The sequence below is a fragment of the Agelaius phoeniceus genome, chromosome 6, assembly GCF_051311805.1.
Source record: "Agelaius phoeniceus isolate bAgePho1 chromosome 6, bAgePho1.hap1, whole genome shotgun sequence".
NCBI lineage: Eukaryota > Metazoa > Chordata > Aves > Passeriformes > Icteridae > Agelaius > Agelaius phoeniceus.
In genome coordinates, this window is record NC_135270.1 from 45,566,596 (window position 1) to 45,585,442 (window position 18,847).

Sequence of the window (18,847 nt, forward strand, 5' to 3'; positions counted from 1 at the left end):
ATACCTATTTGATAAATACAGCTAATTTAACAGAAAAGCTGTATTCTTGAACATAGATTTCTTTGTAAGCCACAGGATCTTAAATGTACAGCATGTGAGAAAAGATATAAAGGTGTAGAACTTACTTCAACAGACCTCGTTACTGAAAATATTTTAGAGAAAGATCTTAATCCCTCAGTGCATATATTTCCAGAATTGCATACATAATTCCAGAAATCTATTTTAGAATTGAAAAATATAGCTGTTGAGGTAGTAACAGACTCATAAATATTGCAGATTGCCTCACAGTAGCTTATCTTCTCCAAACAGAAAATGTTCAGCACTTGAGTGTTTCAGCTGCTGGTCTCTTGGGAATCCTCTACGGACACCAAGGGAGTCACTAACAAAGGCACTGTCCAGTCTGGGCTGTGAGGGTAGTGAAGTTGTTGGTTTTTTTGGGAATACTCTTTATCAGGCTTACAACATGAACATTTTCTAAGAGAGCTGGAAAACAAATAGAAAACAAAATTCTTAGGATCTTGGTACAACAGAAAATAGAAAGATTTTTGGGTAGGGGCAGAGGGAGGTTAAAAACTAAGAGCATAGCATAAGGATTGTATCACTCTTAAAAGAGGTCGCCTCATCCTATAAGGAGAGGTAAGAATATCACTTTGTGAGTGGCAGACTCTTGTGTATTGATGCCAGGAGCCCCCAGCCAGGGAATAACGTGCTCTGACTCCATGATTCAGAAGGCTGAACAAATGCTTTACTAAGCTATATTACACTACATACTGTACTTTATACTAAAAATATATAAAACTAAAGTAAAACCCGTGACCCTTTGCAGTCACGACACAGTTTTGACCCAATTGGTCAATCAGTCCATCAGCAGAGTCCAATTAACAAATCCCTTTTGGTAAAGAATCTCTATAACACATTCCACATGTGCCAAACAACAGGAGCAGCAAATAGAGATAAGAATTGTTTTCTCTTCTTTCTCTGAGCTTTCTCACTGCCTTCCCCAGGAAAAATCCTGGGAGAGAGAACTATGTCTCTTGTTTGTTTAGAGAATGTGAATACCACTCATGTCCTCACATGGTTCTTGCTGTGGTTTTCCCCACTGTAACTGCATGAGCTCACTCTCATTTCTGCTAGACCAGAAAGAGGCCATGGTGCTTGCTTGGCCACAGCATTGCCCACCCCTGTGATGGGTGCTGGGGACTGCACTGTCAGCTGTGGAGCCCTGTGTAACCCACACCACTGCAAGGCCCTGCAGCAGGGCTGTACTCAGGGTGATAGTGGAGCCCTGGAAAATGTTAAAAATAGTCTTTGAAAATATTGGGCTTTGTGTTTTCTCAGATCACTGCACCTGCGTAAGCAATATGATAAAAGATATAATTGTTAGATGTGATGATTGTTTAGTAATTAAATATTATTATCATATAACCATAAGAAGAATCATGAGAAACTATGTTGAAAATTTAAAGGGGGCTATGTTTAGCTGAAATCTGTGTATACAATAGAACAATATAAGTTTGATAATTATCATGAAAGTTATATAACGATAGAGTATAAAACACGTTCACCTCGAATGTATGGTCGGAATCAGATTTGGGTGGAAACTACCCCGATTCCCAGAGCTCTTGAATAAAAAGCACCGCATATAATCGCTTCTGTGATTATGTGTTTTTGAACACTAACAAGGGCATGGAGCACCTGATTTGGTGGGTGAAATGCAGATGCCACAGTCACTCTCTTGCAATGTAAACAGCATGGATGTGCTGCTGAAGAGCTCCTCAGGCTTGCTGAAAACCAAATCCAGCTTTGGTCAGAGGTAAGGACAGGAGATTTGCTATTCTATCTGATGCTCTAGCACACCGACAATGATTTTTGTTAAAATTATGTTTGGGTATTTTAATTAGTGTTTTTTGAAAGATTTTGTGTTATTTTTAGCAATCCAGAAAATGCACTTTGCTTAGTAATACTATATTTCTGTCTATCTGTCCTTCACTGTATCTTAGTGACACGTGACAGATAATTCACAAGGAAATTAAGTCCTTATGCATTTAGTGAAAATTGACAAATGTGTAAAAAAAGAAGCACTGCATAACTCACTGATGGGATCATTCTGCTAATTAATGCCATTGTAAGATACCAGAGAATCCATATAGGAGGAAGATATTAAAAATGAAAGCCAGAGAAAAGGAAAATCCTTAAGTTCAGCTAACTGCTCTGTGAAATTTTAGATTGCAGTCAGGTCATGGTGATGTTGACAGAAGCAGAAGCATTCCATTTTGCAGGATTTCTCTAGAACTTGATACTTGACAGAGCTGCACTTTTTGGCAACTAGCTGTGTTAATGATCTCCTTACATGAGCTCACTCCGTTCTGTCTCCGTCTTGTAACTGGCAATTGCCATTAAAGGGAATTAGGTGATTGCTAAGGCTAAGTGCAATGTGCTGTAAAATATCCTTGTTATTGTAATGTTGGTTTTGAGGTTACATCTAAAGTCTCTGGCAACAAGCCTGATGTGCTGCATAAACAAAATGTAGTATTTGTAGAAAACACAATGTCTGCTGTCAGAATCAGCCTGTCAACACGTGAGCAGAAGTCAGGTAGGCATAATTCAAAAGTAACTTGATTTATTGTACAGTAGTGCTTCTCTATTCCACTAAGTCTGTGAAATACTATGGCTGCCAAAAAAAGGGCCTTCACACAATGAAAGAGGGATATTTCATTGCATTTGCTATTTTCTTGAAGAAAGGTTTGTGTCATAGATATTTGATTGTGCATGAGGACTGCAGAGGAGATCTGCACACAACAGACTGCCCCACAGTGACTTGTTTGTGCATCCACATCTAAAACATAAAATCACTGATGTTATTCTAGCTGCAAAGAAGTGCATTCTCAGAAAGTGTTGCCACATTCATCAAAGACTCAGCAAGACTGAATCTTCGGTGTCATTCTTGCAGTTCAAAAATGCTCTTGAATGTTGTATAGCCCTTGTACTTGTGGCACCAAAGGGTGTAAGCACATTGCTTCTCTTTGCAGAGACACTGCATGGTGCTTTTGTTTTCTATACAAGCACAGTTAATTTTACTATAAGAATTTATTGTTGACTTGCCTGCTATTTGAATTCTGTCTTGGAGGCTTGGCATGCTTCACAGATCATCTGTACTGAAAAGCTTTTGTATACAGAAGATTAAGCTGGTGCATCATGAATTATGGCCCTTCATTTGCTCTAGTGTGACATGATTTCCAGTTTTATCCAGAAAATACACTTCTATTTAGAAGAAGAAATGGAAAAATATATTCAAAAGATGAGAAAATATTCTCTACATATCAAGTTAGAGAGTGATTTTAATTTCAGGAAAAAAAATAAAGAAATTACAACAGAAATATTCAAGCTCCTGTGGCAATGCTCATGTAAATAGTGCCGTGCAATTCTGAGCCTAGCCATTACTACAAGTTGAGGCAGATTTGAAACACTTTGCAAGGATTTAGAGAATGCTGTTTCCAGTTAAGTGTAAGAGGTTCATCAATAACAAAATGAATAAATTAAAAAACCACCATGAAGAAAAAATACATAGGCTTTCCTGAGCTATCATAAGCCCCCCTGTCACAACCATATCAATGAAACTTGTGGTAGTCATGCAATCATAATCATAGAATCACAGAATGGCCTGTGTTGGAAGGGGCCAAAAAGATGATCTGGTTCCAACCTCCCTGCCATGGGCAGGGACACCTTCCACTATATCAGGTAGCTCAATGCCCCATCCAACCTGGCCTGGAGCACCTCAAGAGATGGGGCATTTATGGCTTCTCTGGCAAAACCTGTGCCACTGCCTCACAGTTAAGAATTTCTTAACATCCAATCTAAGACTAGTCTCGAATTTTGAAGCCTATTCCCATTTCCTGTCACTCCATGCCCTTGTAAATAGTCCCTGTCTGTCTTTCTGGTAGGCCTCCAACCTTGAAGTATCTCTGATCCTCTTCATGACCTCTTCTGGACTCGCTCCAAAGGTCTAAGTACTTCTTATGTTGGGGGCCCCAGACTAGGATGCAGCACTCCATTGGGGTCTCACAAGAGTGGAGCAGAGGGAGAGAAGCCCTCCCTTGACCTGCTGGTCACACTCCTTTTGATGCATTTTGGTGGTTTTCCCAGCTGCAAGCACACATTGTTAGGTCATGTGGAGTCACTGACCAACATCCCCAAATCTTTCTTCAGGTCAGTATTTAAAGCAGATGAAGTAGATAATGCAATACTCAGCCTTCATCTAGGATATTATTTATAAATATTTGATAGCATAGTTAGCATGACAGTCAAGAGCATCAGTTTAAATTTTCCTCTAAACAAGTGAATCTCCAGTAGAACCATGAAAATTATACCTTTGCAACACACACATGCACCTCCCTCACAAGACAGAAGGATGAAGATGGTTAGAATTTTCTTAGAAGCTAAAATTTAAATATAATGTCAGCTATATTATAATAGGTTTCATTATCTGGATATAATATATCAACCAAATTTCAAAGTCATCTTTGTACTTTCAATCATAAATGCTAATAAGTAGATACATATGTAATAATTTAAATGTAACAATTTTCTCTTTAAATATAGAAAAAAACTTATTTGAATTTTCTGAAATTTGCATTAATTTTTAAATTCTTGGTTTTTTAATCCACTCAAATGTTCAATAAAATTCCTTAAGTTTGTACCAACTTAATTTTCAGAGGTCAGCTTAATCCAATTGATGGAATGTGCTAGATCCCACCATTGTAGTCACTTTCTTGAGAAGCAGCATTCTTACCAGCCCAAAGAGAGGTCAAAGGGTCCCAGGAGAAAGAAATCTCTTTCTAAGCTGGTACTTTTTTTAGTCTTTAGTTCTTAATTTCTCCTTGACTCAGTTCATAACAACACTTGCAACAATCCTGTGTCATTCCATTACCAGTTTGGCTTGAGAACAGCAAGATAATATAAAAAATGGACCTTATTTTAGATTTGCTGTTTCCAAAGTTTTATCTGAAACCATAATATTTAGAAATATTACATAGAAATATTTAGGAATCCAATTAATGATTTCAGTAAGAAACATAAGGTCTTCCCATGAGCATTCTCAATGCTGTTTGAATTACTGATGTCTTACATCTGGTCGTCTCCCGTGTCTTGCTACTTTTAAGGGTTACAACCTCACTGGATTGTGTGTACATGTCTTAAAAAAAAAAAAGATTTAGTGTAGCTGAGGAAATGATGTACTCAAAAGGAAGAGGGCTAAGGAAGTGAAAAGGATTTTGCAAGCTGAATGACAGGATTTGCAGTCCCCTTGCAATAAGTCACAAACGGGATATCAGTTTACTGTCTTGCTTCTTAGATATACATGCCTGTCTTTGGAAAGCTCAGCTTTGTGACTTTCTCCTTATAGCTAACTCTCATTAATGATTGACTGATTAATTCTCCATTCAGACTATAGAAAAGTTACTTAAACTTTCAGGATATTACACATTTGAGTATATATATATGTAAATAGATGTTGTCAAGGAAAAGAGTAGTTTTATCTCAAAATCTCTGTGGATGCATATTTAGGAAGTCAAAGGTGTGTTATCAACATTTTGTGATTTCATGGCACATGGGATTGAATTAATATCTCCAAAAATGTCCCACATTTACTGGATTAAAATATGCATTGTAGTAACAGACAATTGAAACAGTCTGTGCAGGTTTATATGTTTCAGATTTGCCCCGTGCAATTTTTAGTCTAAGCCCAGAGCGTTCCTGATATTTAGGTGTCAATAGTGATCTTATAAGTTATATCTTGGAGTCAGATGAGCCAGGCTAGTCAGCTGAAAGCCAGGGATGAAGCCCAGACCTGCCTACTCCTACTGACAGCTATATAATTTTTATCAATTAATTTCTGTTTGCAGGAAAGATGGGAAAACTTGTTGATGTTGCATGTAACTTTTTAATATGCTGTAGCACAGAGACTGCATAATTGTCATGTCTAAAGGAATGAGTTTTAGTACAACTCTTCAGTATAACCCAACTACCCAAGAAAAAAATTCCAACAGAATTTTCATATAAAAACAACAGGAAAGCAAACAATCCCGGCAAATTCTAAAGAGCAACTTTTACTTAATTTAGCTAAAATCTATCTTTCTCTGGATATTTTCCAGCTGCAAAGAGAAGCAACAAGACCTAGTTCAGAGATAAATAAAATAATTAACTGGTTTGTAATTATTTTTTGTGGACCATTGTGTGTAGCCAAGAATAGAGTCTTTCCATAACAGAAAAGAACCTCAAGCCCACATAATTTGATTCTGATCACACATTTGGGAAGATTGATATGCTTATATATGAAGATTGTGTATATTTGTAAAAGAACACAGTATTAATAAAAATATTTGCAGCAGTTATAGATATTGTAGATCCTAAAATACAATATTTCTATGTGAACAAAATAGAACTCATTTGAAAAACATTTCTCAGCCTTAACTTGCGTAGGGAAATAAAAATGCACACCAAGATATCAAATGAACCCTTTCTATTTGTGTCTTTCCATAAAATTTAGCAATTTAAATCATGACTGCATCTTTTTCCCACACTTCATTATCCCTCCTGCTCACCAATGACTTCCATTTAAAACTGGAGAGCATTATTTTAAAAAATATTTAGATAAAGTCGATATAGCCTTCAACCTTAGAAAATGACAGGTAATTTTAATGCTGTGTAAAAATCATTGATTTAAATGGGACTATAATTAGACCGCTATTATTTTTAAGTTTCACTTTAAATAAAAGTATATTGAACATCAGTGAAAAACAATGGAAAATTATTGAGCCAGTTATGGAATTGGTCAACATTAACTGCTTTTGCATTGTAATAGAAATTTACATATTTTGTCACAACACTACAGAACTGTGTGTCAAACTGCAACTTGCAGATCAATAGTAGTCACTGCAACAAAATGATGCCCATTTTTTTTTTGGTTTTTTTATGTTTGGGCATTTTTTTCTAAATTCTGAAATTTTCCTTGTCCTAGTGCTAGTAAAAATGATGGGCAGCAGTATGCACCAAAATTAGATGCTACTACCTAATAATTTCTGAGATTATTCTCCCTTCTCTGTTCTCCCTTAAGCAATGCTAATCAGTCAAAAAAATATTTGAAACTAGCTAAATGTGGCAAACCAGAATGGATGAAGAGAAATAACTGAATGCTTACCTTTTCTTTTTCATGACAAATGACAGCAGAAGAGAAAGCCACTGATTCCTGATTTATGTGTTGGACAGTGATTACCTGAAAACTCAGCTGGTGGCTAAGCTTATAAACCTATTCAACAATCTGCAGGACCTATGCAAGACCCATATACTTAGACAGAATTCATGTCTCCTTCTCCAAACTCTTTCTTTTTGTTATCTGAACACCTGAACTCCATGAGACCTCTGCTCTGTTAGGAAGCAGGTATTGATTCAGAGAGATATCCTACCCTGCAGATTCCAACACTGAACCCAACCACCTTGAGCTGGCTGTAAATCCCACCTCGTATGTGGGAAGCCTGGAGGGAAACTCCACTGAGGACTAAGTTACAGACACACATATGCTTTACACAAAAATGTCACAGATAAAAAGCGTGCTCTTTTCTTGATGTGTTTTTCTATATGTCAGGGGACCTTTGTTGCTAGCTGAATATACATTATTTTCTCCCTTACCACGTGGGTGCCTATGACAGATTTAATCAGGCCTATAGAATATAATAGTGTCAACAGTTCAATGACTGTGGGTTTGGATTAAAGCAGCAAAGCCAGTTTTATTTTCAATAGGTCAAACTGTCTTGTGCTGAGAATGAAATAAGTCCATTTGCTCAATGAAGAGCATCCATTCTGACAAAGAAAAAGTGCTTAAGAGGCTTTTAAAACTAAAGGAAAATACACATATATACACTTTTGTGCAAACACTTGATAATGTCCCATTAAGAAGATATTGTATGTTCTGTTAATATCTAAATCTGCTAAGGAAGAAGAGTAGGCTAACCAGTGACTGCAGTTCTGTGGACTTTCAGCCATTTTGCACTGAGTTGTCTTTGCATTCATTGCTCTATTTCTCAATATGGAAAAAAAATCACATGTGCATCCAGCCCCAGAAACACTTTTGTTTGTCATCTATATCATTAACCTATTGATGCTGTAAAAAGTAAAAGAAACAAAATAATCATATTTAGTAAATAAACACTCATAATTTTTTTTTAAATTAATTTTCCTCTTTTTTGGAAAAAATAGGTTCATATCGGGAAATTGTTGCTTACTACAGCCAATAGCTGTAGTTACTAATTTGAGGCAGTTTCTTGCTTGTTGGAAACAAAAAGATGAAGGCCATTCAAAGAATTTGCTGTGTCTAAACAGTGTTCACATAACCCTAATTACATTTGCTATGAAAAAATGTGTTGATACTGATTCTACTGAAATCTGACATAGATTCTCTAGATCAAAGATCCTCTAGATCAACCTTTTAAGCATTCCTATAGTCCAGGAGTCGCTTTAATGAGCTTCCTGTGGAGTTGACTTTACTGTGTCTAATAATACTGTGGAGTTGGGATGCAGTAGGTCCAGAGAAATGCTGCCATTTATAATCAGCATGTATTCTTTTTATAATCAGCATGTATTCTGTGTGGATCTAGCCTTTTATGTCTACAGAAAAAGTAATAATTCAACATTGTGTTTGCCATGCAAAGCATAGAGATAAGGATAGGGGATTTTGCACTGACAACAAAGTAATTTATTTTTCTTTCATTTGACAGTGTCTGCTGTACCCATGTATGCATTTCTCTGTGTGCCTAACAGAACACACAGATCTTTAAGAGAATAATGAATTCTAATGCACTGTATCATTAAAACTGCATCTCTCAGACATGATATCTGTTTCATGTGCGACAAAGCAGAACGTAGTATAAACTCCAGTATAACCTTTCATTCAGTTTAACAGAAGAAATTTTTATTAATTAACCTGTGCATAAATGAAATTCATTCCATGGTGCTGTGGCCAAGGACAATAGATTTGGCAATGATTCATTCAACTTTCAAAACCCCTCCCCACCCTGAAAAACTAATCCTGTAAAAGAGAGTTGGAATACTCATTGAATTAGGAATTTTCAACCTCATTTAAAATAAGTAGTCCTAGAGACTGTTTCTCAAGAAAGGCCTTTGTCTATTCCATGCCACAGCCTCAACAGGAAGGATTTGTCTATTTTCTACCTGAAACAGACAATGCTTCATGATCACTGAGCTCACCAGAGTCATCAAAAACAATCTGAGAATCTAAAAGGTCACAGTGTGTGCCCCCTTTTGATTTCCATTTATTATCATAACACTTGGGGGAAAAATGAAGCAATTTTACATGTGGTATTGAAGTGTCCAATACACAGATTGAAAGCTCTTCTACCTGCTTTACCAATGGTACTACTAAACTTCAGTTTTCATGCCTTGCTGCTTATTGCCAGGCTTTCTTAAAATAACAAGAAGAGATTCAGAGAGCGACAGCAGGCTGTCAATAGCACTTTGGTTTCCCATCTCCTACAACAATATTGGAAGTTGATAAAGCAACAGTTGTAGCAACCTTAATCATCCTCTGGTCACCATATGTGCAAAATAATGGAAGGTATAAACATAGCTTGACTTAAACTTATATAAAATTATTCTATTTGGTTTTTTAGTTTCCTTTAGGAAAAGGTTCTCTTTGGTAAGGACTGATTTAATTTATTTTCTAGACGTACTGGGATGTTTTTGTATTGAATATTCAGTAGCTGCTAGTCTTTCATACATTTTTACCAAGTTTAAAACTCCATAAATTAAATGCAAAGTTATAACTGCATAACTGAAAGTCAGCTAGTAGACAAAAACCCACCAAAGAAACAGAACCAAAAAGCTCAGACCTGAGGAGAATCTGAGATTTTTATGAGTTTTTAAATTGTTTATGCCAACATAAATTAAGAATAATTCTACAGATTTCAGTGGACTTTAACCGATATAAAATAAGCATTACATCAAAAGAGTGTCAATATTTTAAGTAATCAGCTTCTGAATTGGAGCTAAAAGTATGTGATCACTGAAAAGATCATTCATTCATTCAGTTCCATGTTTCATTAAATAAAAGAATGTCTGATTCCCACAAATATATATGGTATGATTTGTCTTGAAATATTCTTGTTATTCTCTGTTCAGGAAAAAATTTAGTGGATTTTTTTGGGTGTGCCCAGCTGAGTCCCCAGGTATGTAATGATGCCACCCACAAAGTCCTTTCCCCTTTGTGGACTACAGTCAGTCCAGCTCAGGTTTTCTCCTGACCTAAAATGCTGAAATTTTGTGTATTTCCTGACTCTTGCCAGCACAAAGATGAATGTTGTGTGTTGCAATGGAAAGGTGTCTAATAGTGGTCACAGCTTCCCAGGCATCATCTTATTTGCAGCCCTTGTTACAGGAAAAGAAAAAACCCTGGAAAGAAGTAGTAACCATTAATCATTCATTTCCTCAAAGTAAAGTTGGAGATCTTCTGTCCCTGAGATTAATTAAGCATAGTTCACATATTTCTGCATATTAAAAAGGACAGTTGTACTTTTATTAGGTATGTGTTCTAGTCCTTATTCCAAGTAAAAATGTGTAAACATTTATATTTCAGATTTATGTACACATTTTTATTTTTCATACTTTATATTGTATATTTTTTGTAAGTATAATGATCTTCAGAGCTGGAGTGGGAATCTATTTAGCCTTATGCTTAAACCAGTCTTTCCTACAGGTAAGCAGAAGTTATTTCTGGAACTGCTCCTCCTGTCTTATTCATATACAATACTCTACTATATTTCCTATCGCCTGAAATGATTTTCCAGATTTTCTGGCACTCTACAGTGTTGTTTTAATGTTCTGTGGGCAAATTCTTCTCAGATGGTTCCTTCTGTTTCTAACTCTTTAAAATAAATTCCTTTTCTTGTAAAATGATCCAGTTTGTCCAGTGATATCCTATTTATAAATATACATCTTTCTCTTCAATTTTAACAGTAACATTTGTTATACCAGATTACCATGAGCTAAACTTATAGATGCTTTATGCCTGCTGGTAATGCCTATAAAATTTCTTATTGTATATATAGTAGTTGAGGCCTAATGCTACTTAACTCATGCTAAGGTCTGTGATAAATCTATAAGGAAGACTAAACCAGGACATAAAATCCTAGTGCTCCTGTGTTGAACTACAGCTGAAAAGTAATTAATACAAAATATTAGTGGGTAGGGTTGTGTAAATATTATGTAATGCATTTGAAATATGTAGCCCTTTACTATGACATTTTTCTGGCTGGCTTTGATTCTATATTCAGATTATCTGGATTGATAAACAGAAAGCACATTGACTGCAATGGATTAAAAATACTCATCTATGCAATAGAAACAATCTGGCTCACCCTGGTGCATGTCTTTGGAAACATATGACCCTGGCCATATTTTGGATGGCTCAGCAAATTGTCAGCAGAATAACAGAAGTGGTAATATAGAGCCACCAGTTTATCAATTGCTGGTTCAAATTTGGCTAAGTCATGTCTGATGGCTTCAATTTCATGACTATATGATCTGACCTGTTCAAAGTCCTTCATGTAAATTGTTGCTGATTGCAATCCAGGTCCCAGTGGAGCTGTGTCCAAGTCACAACAGAGATCACTCTAATTGACATTAAGTGTCAGTTTCCTTGGCAGGCGTGCATGGCAGGTCAAGGATTAACTACAGTGTGAAGACTGAATTCCTTTCAAAAGAAACAGTGCTGACAAAGGATACTTTGAGTGCTTCAGTGAAAGTCTCATCTTTTGGCTTTTGTGAAAGATTAGATCATTTATATCAACAACATGCTGATGTTTACCACATAGTTCATCCAACAATACATTACATTTTAGGAGATAAAATTACCTGTCCTTATATACACAATGATATCTTCTGATTTTGAAGCACTGTTTTGCTAACTGAGATGCTTCCCCAAATTCTTTTTTCTCAGGTTTTTGTTTGAAAGGTTTTCTCTGAAATATGTTTTAAGTTTTTTTCTCATTCTCATCTTAGAATCTTGGAAGTCACTTTATGAGGATTATCACAATATGCTTTTCTACCCTGCTTTTGTACTTTCATCTAAATATGTATTATATTGAAAAAATGTTATTGACTTTGAAGATCCCATGTATATATTGTCACATTCTTAAAAGTTGACATGTTTTGAAATGTAATTAATGATTAGCTATGTTGTTACTATTTTCTCAAAATGTAACATATCCTGCATAGATCATGAAAAAGCCAGAAACCCAGAAATCATGAGATATCATTAAAATTGTGATATTTTTGAAACAAAATATATAACTTATTTTTATTATTATTAATTTTATTTGCATTTTTATGTCTGCGCCTTTCTGAGATAGTGGACCATCTTTCCAATTTTTTTCCTATCTAGGAAGGTCAGGCATTAATCCATTCCTTTGAAAGGATTGTTCTTTCTGTTTGTTCCTGTGCCTGAAGAATGCAGGTGACCGATAATTGATGATCACCAAAAAATTACTAAAAACTGCCATCTATTTCCCAAAAGGTTATAGTAGGAATATTACAGAAGCATTTTTTTAGCTGTTCACTTTTTCTAACTGGCTACTTTTTGTTGTCTCTCTATTGCCATGGGTCACTTAAGTTCCCAGAATCTGTTACTGCCTCCTGATAAGATGAAATAAGCAAAACACATCCTTGAAGAAAATTACATCAATATTTTTCAAGATAAATTATTTATTTAAAAACCATAATATTTTTACAGTAGTCAGAGAATCAATGTATATACATTTATATGCATGTTCATTGGTTCTTTCATTTTTGCCCAGCCCTCAGCCATTTGTTGTCTTCCCACTTTTGACCTTCAGACCAGGGTAGCAGTATAATAGATTTTCTAGTTCTTTAGCTCTTGCTTGAAAGCCTGACACTTCCTTACACTATAAAAATTCTCATGGCATGTATGCCTCTGCAAAATGAACTGGACGCTTCTTCCCAATGGATAGTCACAAGTAAATTGTCATGAGTGCTTCACTGAAAACTGAGATTTTGAAGGTCTAATATGGACTAATTTCCCCTGGTTTCTGTAGGAAATTTACAGGATTTAATAAAAATGTGTTGGGAGTTTACAGAGGAAGAGAAGAACACATTAAAATGTGTTGGGAGCAGGGAAACTGCAAGAAGAAAATTTGTCCCTCAAAGTTTGGAGCAGGAGGGTAGGCCATTTTCCAAACTTTCCTTCCACAGTTTGACAGATATTTTTCCTTGTGTGCCCACCACAGTATGTATTTTGGAAGAATTCCAATGTTTCCCTTTTTGCTAGTGCTTATAAGAGGGATACGTGTGGCTGAAGTCCACTTCTCAAAAGACTTGATAAGGTTTAAAATTTTTTTCTCTTAAGCCCATGCAGTGCTTCAGGGCAGTTATGAAATAATGTAAGTGTGCTGTGAATTTGACCTGCCAATGCTCTAATAATGGACCAAATAATCAACACACATATGACCAAGTCATCATGTGCAGAAAAGATTTCTCCTTGTGATGATCCTGATCATGAGCTAGAAGTAATGCTCTCCTTGGCTTTTAAAGGTTAAAGGGGCAAATGTTTTAAGAGAAACTTTAGCTATTTCTGTTACCCAAACATTATTTTTGTCAAAGAGATAAAAATTAATCTCCTGCATTCTGATCTATCGCCATTGTATTATTAGATGAATTAGATTTTGATTGTCTTAAGTTTCTCAGAATAAGCTATGAGAATTAAACTCTCTGTTACCCACACAGAAAAGCAACTGCTAGAAATCATTTTGCTCTAGATCCCAGAGTAAGGTGAATCATACCTGAATCAAAACTTTCTGATTCAGATTGGCAAAGAGCAGTTGGATTTCTCTCAGCTTTTATCTATTGCTTATGATGTTGCTATAATGTTTCATTAAACATTGCTCACAATTGAATTTATTGAAGAGATCTTGACCCTTTTGAAATGAAATATCTTAAGATAAGAAGTAGCACTGACCTGAAATAATGGAAACTTGAATTTGATTAGTAATTGCAAGTCTCTTCTTTCCTTGTGTCCTGTTCCTCCTTCTATCATTTGTATGACTGTCCATTTATAAAGGCCCTTAGGCAGACATTCTCTTTAGCTGAGTATCTGTGCAGTGAGCAAAAAGCACTCCTCACATTGCTTGGAAAATGCAATAACGAGTAGGAAAAATAGTAAAGTAAAAAATGGAGGCAAAATCCACGAAAAAAATTTAATATGGCAGCATTTAGAAGAAAAAAACTGCTACATTCTCACAGATTACTTCAGATATGGGTATGTTTGATTAACTGTTACTCTACAAAACTTTACTGGCCCTTTTCTGGCTGCTATGCACCTACATATCCTCAAAAACATGTAGCCGTAACTTCTTTGTGCTCTGAGTACAGTGGGTCAAAGAAATTCTTTATGTAATGACACTAAAGTAGAAGGAATTATTCACAAGTTGAACTCAGACCATTTTTTGTTTATCATATACTATTCCCTCCTATTCCATTTGTAAATCAAGACAGAATGAATTGTGTATGGAAAAAAAAACCAAACCTGAAATGGAGCCTTTATACATTTTTCAAAGACATAGAAGAACATCCATATAATGTAGATAACCAAACTAAAAAAAAAGTTCAGGTAACAGTCTCCCTTTGCAGCAAAAAATTATAGAGGAAGTTTGGTACTAGTGCAGAGAGGGAGAGAGTCGCCAGTTCCTGAGCTGACAGTTCTATAATTACATTTTTCATGTTTATCTGTAGGCATCCTAGAGGCAGAATGTTAGTGAGTACCTCTTAAAAGCTAATTCTCAAATTTTTTGCCTAGTTTCCTTAGAAAAATTTTCTTTTCATGGAAATTTTTACATTCATTAAAACTGAAAAATTTATGGGAAACTATGAGTTTCATAACATCTTTCAGAGAAGCCTCTGGGTTTCACATCAGCCCTCCCACCCTTTGGCTTCTTATGTCTTACCACACTCTCCTCTTGTTAAGCAGGGCCCAGCCTCTTTCACAAAGAGTTCCCTGTGAAATTCAGCCTCAGCCTTTAGCCCATTTAGTTTCCACAATAAGCAGAAAAGGACAGCTTCTTGGTCTACAGGAATCTCAAAAAGTCTTATAGATTTATATTTTCATTTTTCTTATACCAAGGTTTGAAAGGCTGAGGATTAATTTCAATGCAGAGAACTTAAGACTTGAAGATTTTCTGTGCTACAGAGTGCCAGGGATGAATATCCTTAAGCAATCCTCAGAAACTTTCAAACATTTAATTCCAAATACTTATACTTTTGTAATATACTTTACTATAATCCTTTTTCATAGTAATGCTCAGAAGAAATGACACTAGTTTGTTACTACATGCAATTTGAAATACAGTGAACTGTATTTTCAATAGATAAAATTTGCTGTAATATGAAATCTACTTTTCCAGGAATTTCTGTGTCTCTTCACTATGATATCTCACTGCATATGGTAGAGAAGGAGAAAAAAACCTAAATAGACTGCTCTATTTTTAAAAGTGTTTTATATTTCTTCACTTTCAATATGGGCGCCACCATTCATTATTTTCCTTTTATGTTTAACTATTTCAATTTAAATTCTTGTAATAAATACTTGGACTCTGGGAAGGCACCTGGACACTTTCCTGAACAGAATTTGTTTTTCTTACTATTCTTTTTTTTTTCTTGATATCAGTAAATCTGTGCAATTTCAAACACCCTGTGGTACATTACTCTTGGGATGTTCATGAATTCCGCTCCATCCTTCTGGCTGCTTGAAATGAGACTCCATGTGAGGACATTTTCTCTCCAATTCCCACACTCAAGCAGAATGTGAAATGGGAGTTTGAGTTCTTCCTGGCCAACACTGCTTATTCTGTTCTTCATAAATTGTGTTGATTTTTCTAGACCAATTGTAATTATATTTTTGTTGGCCTTCTTCATATATGTTTTGTTTCCACACAGTCCTCAATTTGGCATGTTGGCTTACCTTCTCATGTAAAAAGAGAATACTATACTGTTTTTTTTATCCTCAATCAAATCTCCATGGACTTCTCTATCAATGGATAGACCCTAAGAATCTACTCTTGGGATACTTCATATCGTAACTAATCTATTATTTGAAGTAAACCTTTCAGAGATCTAATTTTTCACTTCTAACCTAACAAGTCATTGTTAGGTGATATGATGTATTGACTTGGAAAATAGCAGCAATGCTTTGTCAACTTTTAATAAATTTAAATATATCTGGATCCCAGCATTGTACTCATGAGCTCTTGTCTGTGTGCCAGCTTTCAGCATGATGCTGAAGCTGCTTTGCATTACAGTGTGACAGTAGTATCCTCTGGAAAGATAAGAAGGTTGGCTTTTGCAGAGTGTAGGTTTTCATGCCACAGTATATTGAGAAGAATTAATCCTTCTCACTTGAAAGAAACCACTCCTCTGATCTGCATCTGTGTCACGTCAAGATATTTTTTTTAACTTTTGGCAAAAAAAAAAAGAAAAAAAAAAGGAAGGGTTTGAGTTACAAGGTTTCCTGCCGCAGTTACTATCAGCCTGAAAATCCAAGATACAGGAAGGAGTAATTTTCATGTATTTATAGTATTTAATAACTAGGTTAAAATATGTACTCTGGTCTTATTTTTAGCAATGTGTCTAAACCACAAAAGCTTTTTTTGTACTTTCTAGCTAGATTACTTCTTACAAATTCTACTTGTTAAAATTCCCTACTCTCTTTTACATGTTACAAGGTTTTTTTCCAAAGTAAATCCTCAGACCACTCACATGACATTTCTCTTGACTTCTTGTTCTAAATTGCTATGTATCTTTGCTGTCTCCTATTAGAATAGCTGACAAATTTGACTCCAGAATGCACTTCAGTGATACACAAGGGAAGGTTTCCCATGAACTGGATTATGTTGTATTCCGTTATAAACTTGGCTCAAGAACGTGAATGCAAATCAAAATCTTTCCTACATTTTAACAAGTTCATGCAAAAAGTAGGAAAAAAAGATAAAATACGACAAGTTTGTAATGATGTAACAGAACTGTTTGAGAGGATTTAAAGAAAGAAAATCTTCTCATCAGTCTAGCCAATGTGTAAATCAGTAGTCATTTGGGTATAGGTCTGCTACATGTAGCTTGCATTTCCACCAGAAAGGGCTCATTGTAGGCAGCCATTTTCACTTGTATTATTTTGTGTTAATAGAACATATATTTTAGTCACATGTAGTGAATATATTTGACATATTTTGGTCTTTCTATTTAATAATTTATTAATTATGTATTCTTGGAATTTATAGATCCTTGCAGTTTAAGCATGAAATTGGCAGAGATAATCCCAAGAGTCATCTATTCTGTGCAATATTTGTAGAATGAAATTTCTAATTTTGAAATTTATTTCAGAAAGAGAGATCAAAAATACCATTTCTTATCATGGTTGGATCATATTGACTGAAAGCTCAAGTTTTAACTTAAATGTAGAAAAACGCAGCAATGGTCAATATACTATGAACAGTAATCTTGACTGTGGAGGGATCTGAGGTGATTTCTGAACACACTTAAATTCTGCCTGATGGATGAGTTGCCCTTCAGTTCCATGGCTTTAAAAATTCAAATAGAATTCTGAAGCAACTACCCTAAATCCAATTCTGCAATGTCCAAGACTTTGCTTGCATGGATAGCCTTACAGTGAACTGGAGAATGAAACCCCAGGGGAAGACTAGTGGTCAGAAAAGAGAATTTGTGTCCAAATTCAACAGACTGCCATTGACTCCCATGAACATTAGTTGACAATTTGCTTGAGTCTTGGTTATTCACCTAGGGACATTAGTGTGTGTCTGGTTTTTTATTTAACATTTTGTCTCCAGTATTCTTTCTTGTAGTTGAGGGATAATTAATGAAAAGTTAATAAATTCAGTTATGAACAGACATCTGGTGGAATGAGAAGTGCCTCAATTAAATAACTTCTGTCAGTAATACTCTATTGGTCTGAAATCTACATAATCTGTAGAGGAAGAAAAATGCAGTGAAACACAGTTAGTTGAAAAGTTAATCTCAGAAGGTTCATAATTAAGTATCCAGAATTTTGTGAAAGCAACATTGTTTAATCTTATCGATTGATTGATGTACCCCAACACATCAGATGAAGAGAGAAATAGAATAAAAAACAAGCAGCTATTTTACTTGGATATGTAAAGCAGTTGCAACAGTCCCCTTAAATACAGCACCATGAAGAGTTAATGGAAAAAATCTGGTCAAGGGAGAATATTGAAGCATGGCTTTCTCTGGTAGAGAAAGCAGTAGATCCATTAACATGACAGCTTAATGTTCAAGTTAACATCTCATTCTAACATATTCTCCCCTGTTTCTGTCTATGCATAAAGAACAGACATAGATTTATTGCTTCACTGTACTCTTTGTTGGAAGAAGTGAATTTAACTTATCAGCAAAGGGAATGGACAGAAACCTGTGCCTCACTGTTTTGGACAGATGAGTCAAAGGGCCATTAGAAATTTTCCTATGTCTATTCTCTTCCATGGATCTCATAAATGTATACTGGTTTCTGATTGAAATTGCTCATTGATTATCTCCAGGAAAAAATTCAAAAACTGAGCTGAATCCCACTACACTATTTTCATCAATGTATCAAAATAAGAAAAAGCTATTCATTTGGCCCAATGTCTTCTATTTGGCTAATTTCTATGAAAATTTTCACTGTGTTTGGAAAATAGTTATGCGGTAAAATGTACTTCTTGTTGCTGCACAGTAGAACCCATATTTTAGTCAGACAAGATTGATA

General features: G+C 35.4%; 1 long non-coding RNA gene across 1 annotated transcript in view; it reads left to right on the forward strand.

The window, feature by feature from the left end:
* Positions 1 to 1,713: 1,713 nt before the first annotated feature.
* The window catches only part of LOC143694238 (uncharacterized), a 126,117-nt gene continuing 108,983 nt past the window's right edge, over positions 1,714 to 18,847 (forward strand). The window contains exon 1 of the long non-coding RNA XR_013182585.1: positions 1,714 to 1,813. This is a non-coding gene — a long non-coding RNA (uncharacterized LOC143694238). The remainder of the gene's footprint in view (positions 1,814 to 18,847) is intronic.